This window comes from Acipenser ruthenus, chromosome 11, assembly GCF_902713425.1.
Source record: "Acipenser ruthenus chromosome 11, fAciRut3.2 maternal haplotype, whole genome shotgun sequence".
Lineage (NCBI taxonomy): Eukaryota > Metazoa > Chordata > Actinopteri > Acipenseriformes > Acipenseridae > Acipenser > Acipenser ruthenus.
The window spans coordinates 31,881,183-31,888,290 of record NC_081199.1 but is presented as its reverse complement, the minus strand read 5'-3'; positions in this window follow the sequence as shown (position 1 = coordinate 31,888,290).

Sequence of the window (7,108 nt, the reverse complement as noted above, 5' to 3'; positions counted from 1 at the left end):
TCAATTGTAACGAAAGGTACTGTGTGTAGTTTTTGTTGTTTGTTTAAAAACTGTGCGTATGTCTACTGGTAAACAGCTTAGCTGTCTGGTGTAAAGTCAGGGTGATCCTGAATGTTAGTCAGTGTTTGAAAAGAGCTAGATGTTTATTTTGTTTTTATAAATAAAAGTGCACAATCACGCTAAAACTGCAAGTTCCTGTGTTGGGTCAGTGGTTTCTAAAGGGGCAACGAACCTAATAGTTTCAGCTCAGTTCTCTCTCTCGGACTTGCTTTTAAGATGCAACATCAGATATTGTTTGAATTTTCTTAATCTAAATTAATTATGTTATACATTTTGCCACCAGTTCAGCCATAGTAGTACTAATATTGCACTTCCTTACTTAAGGTAACATCGTCAAAGGTATGTTGCTGTCAATATGAACCACTGAGCAAGCATCATCAACAGAGAAGCGGAGCTCTTTTAGAGTTTTTAATGCGTCATGTTTGCAGTCTAAATTAGTTCTTTGTCATTTATGGATTAATTTTCGAATAAAAAGTGATTATTTTACAATAATTAATCTTGAGAAATATGTTTTAATCCAATTAGATCAATGTAGAGTCACATTTAAAAACAAATAAATACGTACTGTTTAAATCTATTCAGTAACATATGTTTTCAGTATAAATGGAAATGGTAGATGACCCCAATGGAAAAAAAATATATATATGATGGTGCCCTTCAAACAACTTTGAGAATAAGATGAGCAAACAATCTGTTTCTTTCTCTTTTCCCTTTGTGACTTTTTGTCATTTTTAAAAAATGTATTCTAACACATCATCAGTCACTAAATATTTTTCAAGCTTGCTTATTGTGTTCCACAGTACCAGGATTCCTGCATTTCTGAACCTGTAGCACACCTGGTCTTCTCAAGTTACTTTCTTCAATCTATTCTGGGAGTGGCTGTCCAAGGGCGTGTATATACTTTTCATAGAATACCTATGGGGTCCGTATTGTAGAGAAGTAAAGGAAATGCACATTAGTATACTTGATGCGCAATTTACTCTGAATTAAAATTACCAATGGTGTAAGGTTCTCTTATTAAAAGAAGCCTGGTTTAATGTCATTCTGTTTGAAAAGATACAATGGTGAGTTCACAGCCCTCAATGACATCAATAGGCCTCCCACTGTCAGGAGCCTACTCACACTGCCTGTGCTATTTTTAAGATATTTGGACAAACATTTTGTTCTTGTTCTTTCTTAAAAAGTGTTTTAGGAAAAGATATAGGCCCAGATATTCGAAGTGATGCGCAATCCCCTTGCAAAATTTGTGCCCCTCAAAAATTAGTGCTTTTGCACAAAAAACTGATATTTTCCAACACGGCACAAAACAGTTGCGCAAAGTCGGAAAATAGCAATATTTTGCAAATGTGTTTGTGCCTCACGTAACCACCTGAGCATTCATTACCAATATAGCAGAAATGCACAAGAGCTACGCGTGAATGCGCAGAATTGGAATACTACACGACAAAGGCCTGTTAACAATACCCTGCCAAGCAGCTATCATAGGTGTACAGCACTTACCAATATTCCTCAGACGAGTCTACACTCAAATGTAACTTGCACATGGAATGCAGAATCAAAGCTCAACACACATCGGTAGCATTGACACCCTCGAAGTTGCATGCCCACCCCCACAAATATATAAATAAGCTACTAAATGGAGAAATGAAACAATGGACCACAGGACAGTGTAGGCTATTCAACATATAACTTAAAAATATATTGTAGCGACTTGCTAACTGGATAAGTGTCAACATGGAGACGGACAAAATATCTCTGTAGCATCAAACTCCATTCTTTATTTGACACAAACGCACCTGTCAGCCAGTGTTCTGAGTAGCTCCGACATGTGCTCCTATATACATAAACATATTTAAGGAAGTGTGGACTATAAACCCACAATGCATGGAGCCGGCCAAGAACACTGCCTGTGGATGCAGCCTGCACATGTGTATCCCTTACTCATACTCCTGCTGAAAGCCCCTTCCAACTGCCCCCACTCACAATGGCCCCTGCTCCTACCACACCTGTATGGCATAGTCAGTAGCATGGATTGCAGATCGTGGATGTCAAAGTATGCTTCTGATATCAATGAGAAATAAATAACAATACTTAAAAAAAAAAAATAAAAAAAAAAGTCAGCTGTGTCCTTATACCGGAGTGTGGAATTACCGGGTGAGTGGCATGAAAAGGAAAGGGAGTCTTTCCACTCTCCAGGCCTCTGAACACCTGAGTATTATAAGTTTACAACAACAGAATGAATGGCATATCTTACAGTGAGAGATATGTTATGTAAAAGCGACCTTTAACCTTGGTTCCCCAGAGGTTTCCCTGTCCTTCTTTGCCTGAAAGGAAAGCTGCCACCCAACTGGGCCAGCTACAGCAGCCACAATGAAAAAAAAAAACATATTCTGGCAGGATTCTGAAAAGCCTGCACGAAAATGACTTAAACCAAGTACTGCAAACGCACTGAAGTCACCACTTGCATAAACGTGGCGTGAGAAAAATATTGTTCCCCCTCAGATTCTTTGAATTCCAATAACAAAAGCAGTAGGCCTGTACAAGATTGTCAGAAGCAGCTGCTGAGCTGTTAACAGTGAATATTAAACTGCCTGCTAATTTCTCTTCTCTTGCATAGTACTTATAACATTTTTATGTTTGCACTGTAATTGTGCAATTTCTTTCTTCTGCTTATTACAAGGATATTACCCTGGTTATGCCATTTGTTACTGTACTTTACCATAGTTTCTTAGTTTTACCATGCTAAAGTAAGGGTTTGTTGGAAATAGAGAGGTGAAAAGGAAAAGGTGTAGATTCAACTTGTAGGAAATCAATTCATATTATAGTTATTGTACGTGTAGTTAAACTGCAAATGACAGTCTGGTAGATTTTAAATGGCTTGTTGCAATAGTGAAAGGCCCAATGTGATTGGTTTCGTGGGACAATTAGATTTTGAATACCTTGTAATTTCTTGTCTTGTCATTGTTTTGAAATCAGATTGCAAATTAATATTGCAGAGGGAGCCCACTTGATTATCGTAAATAGGACCAATTTGCAAACCATTTAAAATCCACGCCGCTGCCTAAACAGCTTATTCACAGTTTATGCAGGGTTTTGAGCATCAGGTCATAGCAAGGACGTTTTTTTGATGCAGGTTATGTGTGGAGCTGCTTTTTTTAACCTTATCAACCTGCCTATTTTTGTACTGCCTTTAAAAAAAACAACCAGCCATGGAACAAGTGCTGAACTGCTCAGAATCTTTGCAGGTACAGATTATGAAAAACAGGTCCCAGATGTGCAAAAAGCCAGCAAAGAGATCTGGAGCTGAGCCAAAGAATGTTGAAGTTCTAAATTGCCAAAGCAGTTGTCAAGGTAAGTGTTTACAGCCATGAAAGGAGAATGCTCGGTTCAAAGAATAACATTGGCAGAGAGCTATATCTACGGGAAATGTTCCTTATCTCAAAATTTAGCAACTTTGTTTTTTTTGTGGAATGGTACCAGTTGTTACCGTCATTTTACATTAATAGCTCGGAATGCTGAAACCAAGCGCTTCTGTTTTTTCCAGCAACCATTTCAGAGAAATGATTCCAGTGTTGATGTAGAGACCAAAAACTGTCTATTATATACTATATCTATTATAATTTAGATAACATAAGGTTGAAATTCTGTTACACACTACTGTGGTTAAGCTGTTCGATTGGAAAACTGACCTTTATTGAGCATACTGTAACTGAGAAAACTATCAGAATGCTACAGGATTCATTATTATTATTACTATTAAAGTGAGCTTTAATCTTATATACTGTGTATATGGACTGAAGAGGAGGGCTATAGTGGAAAATTATTGACCTGAGGGAAGACTATTGTTAGCAACAGGGGGCTATAATGCCCGAAGCTGTAGGCTGAGGTCAGCACCCTGGAAGTAAGCAGTACATATTTAATATAGGAGTCAGTCAAAATAATGAGAGGCAAGATTGGATAGTAAATATGACTTTATACTGTAAAGCCATAAATATTTGTGAATCTTATTATACATTTTATGAACAAAACGTGTATATATATATATATATATATATATATATATATATATGCACAAATATCGTAGTGCTGTACATGCAATGAAGTAATATACTACTACCAGTGCAACAGGTCGCCAACGTTTCTGGAGCAAAATAGGTTTTATGGGTGTGATTCGCCAAATACTCTGGTTGCAAATATTTATGGCTTTACAGTATTTTGTTTAAATATAGCTGGTACAGCATAAGTAAATAAGTAAAGAACATAAATAAATAACAAAATGTTTTTGAAGTTCATACCGTCGGTTTTTCTCTTTCTTTTCTAGTATGTTTTGCAATTCATTTTCTGTTAGATCACAGAATTGCTGTTCTGCAGTTTTTTCATTCAGCCATTTTATCTTGTTGTTTAGAGGTGGAGGTCGTTCCTTTGAAAAGGGGCGGGACTAACAGTGCTGTGAACCAATCACATGACAGACAGATTATTGCCCATTGGTTTAAGGATGCGAGGGCAATAGTTAAATCTAATTTTGCTCCTATGATGAGGTTTTAACAAATCACAGGCCTGAATTTCCAAGTACACTCTCTCTCTTACCAATATAAAGACCAATATAAGGTAATGTCTATATTGAAAGGAATTGTCTCTGTCAGTTCACAAAAACTTGTTGGAAATGATTATTCAAACTTTGTTTCCTTGTGGTCCAGAGTTGTAGAGACAAGATAGGTCACACACTTGGCGATTATTCTTCTACTGATCCACACTACTCAAAAGGTTTAAACAAACATCAATTGTATTAAAACAAACATATCCACATCCATGACGTGTTTTGACTCGAGTCTTTGTCAGGGGGTGAACATTATGACATATTAGAAGACAGTTTCTGTTTTTACATGATTAAACACTCAATCATAATTGGGAACATTAATTCAATTCTTCTATTGATTTATTAGGACATAACTTAATATCCTAAATTAATACAGTTACAAGTATAATCAAGTTTATTACATAATTAATCAAGTTTATACGACTATTAAAAAATGCATGATTATAACAGAGGTAGTGGTATCTTAGTGTCTGTTTATTCCATTAATTGAAGCTCATGGGTACCTAGTTAGCAAACATTATAAATACAATGTATTAATTCAAAAGTACTTTATGAACAAGCTATCAATTGAGGCTCACAAGTAATGAATAATCGAACATTGTGATTACAGTTAATTGTAATTCACAAGTATATAGCAAGCTGTCATTGTAATTACAATTAATAACGGCTTACAAGCACCAAATATACATCTCACGAAATACCCAACACAGAAACATTATCATTGCAATTAATTGGAACACACCATTGCCTAATAAATAAACATTATAAATACCGTTAATTGAGTCTCACAAGTATCTGACAAGTAGACATATTCTATTATTGCACAGAGACCATAATTGTAGTCAATTAAGACTTACAAATATTTAATGGACAAACATTATGTATCTGCATTAATATATTTACATCTTCGATAAGTTACAGATATGTATCCAAAGTGGGGGTATAACTCTTTTGGAATGCGTTTTTCCCCCAAGCTTTGAGTTTCGCACCATTAGGAAACTGCTATGAGACTTACCTTCTTGACCTCTGTTACTCATATTACAAATTACATACTTACTGGAGGCATATTTTGCATGCGGACAACATGAAAGCATATTCACCTTTCTTTATGTATTTATTATTCCCCTTCCTTTTTTGAGATCCCATTCAAGGAGATGGAGAAGCAATTTCTTTTTCATTTTGTAAACTTTAAACCAAATGACTATTAAAGTACATGTAGTGGTAAAATATATTCTCAAGTTGTCAACACCTATTGGTCAAGTCCTAACCCATGATATCATGGTTGCTTCTGTTTTTTCAAACAACTTTGCAGCTCTGGGCAGCTTACAGGCAAGCCTGTAGGCACCCAGACAGCCTACAGGGGTCGCTGGTGCGCGGAGGACACCCTGGCCGACCTATGCCGTCCCTCCCTGGGCAACGCTCGGCCAATTCTGTGCCTCCCCTTGGGAACTCTGTTACACGGTCGGCAGTGAAATAGCCTGGACATGAACCGGCGACCTACAGGCTATAGGGCACATCCTGCACTCCACGCGGAGCGCCTTTACCGGATGCGCCACTCGGGAGCAGTAGTATTTTACGAGTTGTGCTCTTTGTTCAATCTTATTAGGTCACAACCCAGGACAACATGGAATGAATGATGTCTGGTTTCTCTGCACAGCAATTGTTTTGCATTCCGATTAAAGCCACAGTTGATATGATATTCTAAACCAGGGAATGGGGAGAGAGGCTTTTCATCTCGCGCAGGGTAGCACTTAAGGACAGCAGGGGAAGATATTCTTTCCCTTCTTTAAGAATGTAAAGGTCATGACCTTACATTCATCTTGACCCTAGGGTTCCCAGTGGAGCAGTAAGTGGCAGCATTGGCTCTGCTTATATCCAAACATTGCAAGCTCTGCATTGATGAGTTATTGATTGTCACTAAACAGCAAATTTAACCATAAACCTGTCTTTCTTCCCCCAGCCCAAGCACAAACAGCTGTATTGGGAAATTACATTGAGTGCTCATGGGTGTGTGAACACATTGGTTGCTTGTATTAAGAACATACACCTAAGTGAGCTCTAACACTGGATTCATTCTTCAGGATATGACCTCTAGACCTCAAAGCTGTTGGTGGCAGTATCAAGAATAAATCAATGTATTATTTACATTCTTCCTTGCTTGTGTTTCATAGTGCCTCATGAATAGACCTGAGAACTAAATGATCACAAAATATATTTTTTCACAAATAAAAATTAAGACTTGACATTAAAAAGGTTTCTTAATGATGATGAATGGTACTGCTACAGTTCAGTCACACCCATACCCTGTTTTTATTACAAATCGAGTGGTGAGTAATGTTATTTCCTGTGGGTTTCACAGGAGTATGAACTAAAATGTGTTTTACTTAGCTAACTTCTGCCATTGGACATGTTTTTACACCGGAATGTATCCCTGTCCAAAACCTACAAGCA